The 1322-nt window shown below is 51.7% G+C and overlaps 1 protein-coding gene across 1 annotated transcript in view; it reads left to right on the top strand.

Annotated features, from left to right (window-relative positions):
- LOC108797162 (serine/threonine-protein kinase LMTK1-like) overlaps positions 1 to 1322 on the top strand; it is a 45508-nt gene that overhangs the window by 1012 nt on the left and 43174 nt on the right. The window lies entirely within an intron of this gene.

Raw genomic sequence — 1322 nt, forward strand, 5'->3', positions numbered from 1 at the left:
GGTAAAAAAATCAAGGTGCAATTTTTGCACCAGGAAAGTGGTGACATTGTCCAGCCGTGCCCTGACTGTACCTGATCACGATGGTGGTGAGGAAGGGGGGGACGGACCTGTCCCCATCACTGAGGTCCGTCGCCCAGCAGTGTCACCCAGAGACATTGTCACCTCCTCCAGTTATATTGACTGATATCTGCCATCTTTGGGCACCTTGAGGCCTCCTAATGAATCGTCTATTGGACAGCTCAGTACGCACAAGTGCTTGGCAAAGGTTTGCCATTGCTGTGCACCGAGGTGCGCTACCTGCAGCTTCTAGGCCCAAAAGCCCGGTCTGTTCACTGTGCCCCCCCCAGGCGTCATGGTAGTAATTGAGAGCAGCCCCGAAACACCGCAACTAATGTCCTGTGTTCAAAGTCACATCAGTCTCTGTACAGAGGAGCTCACACTCTAATGTCCCCCCACAGTCACATCAGTCCCTGTACAGAGGAGCTTACACTCTAATGTCCCCCCCCCCACAGTCACATCAGTCTCTGTACAGAGGAGCTTACACTCTAATGTCCCCTCCCCCACAGTCACATCAGTCTCTGTACAGAGGAGCTTCCACTCTAATGTCCCCTCCCCCACATTCACATCAGTCTCTGTACAGAGGAGCTTACGCTCTAATGTCCCCTCCCCCCACTGTCACATCAGTCTCTGTACAGAGGAGCTTACACTCTAATGTCCCACTCCACAGTCACACACTATTATTATACATGTATATAGCTCTGACATATACCGCAGCGCTGTACAGAGAACACTGAGCCAGTCAAAGTGTGTGCACGGTGGGCCGCCATGTCTGATAACATTGGTTGCCCGAGGGCAACGAGGCCGCTGTTGGCACCTGAGGCCTAGCAGTGTCTGCGCAGCACTTTAGCCGGCCCAGCGCTCAGATCGAGTCATTGGCTTTGCTTTGCACCTTGGGGCGCCTTGTAGAGCTCGGTGGCGGCTCAGCGTGTTCTGATAAACATCCGCTCGGGAAGTGTCTGCCTCTGTTCCTATTAATAGGATCCTGTGAATGAGGAAGCAGGCGGGTCAGGGGGCATTTCCTAATCCCGGACATGCCAGACAGAAGCTAGACAGCTCGGTGTGCGTTTTATCTGCAAAAGAAAAAAAAAACATATTCCTGAACACACTACAAAGTGCAGTAACCCATAGCAACCAGTCCAAAATCTCTACGATGACACAACTACCAGAGATTGGTTGATTTACTCATTTAGTGTCTAAGGTAGGATAGGAAGTAAGAGTGAATCTCCCCAGCGGGGACACAGGCAGAAATAAAACGGGCTGCT

Source organism: Nanorana parkeri, unplaced genomic scaffold, assembly GCF_000935625.1.
Source record: "Nanorana parkeri isolate BGI_ZX_2015 unplaced genomic scaffold, ASM93562v1 scaffold1237, whole genome shotgun sequence".
Lineage (NCBI taxonomy): Eukaryota > Metazoa > Chordata > Amphibia > Anura > Dicroglossidae > Nanorana > Nanorana parkeri.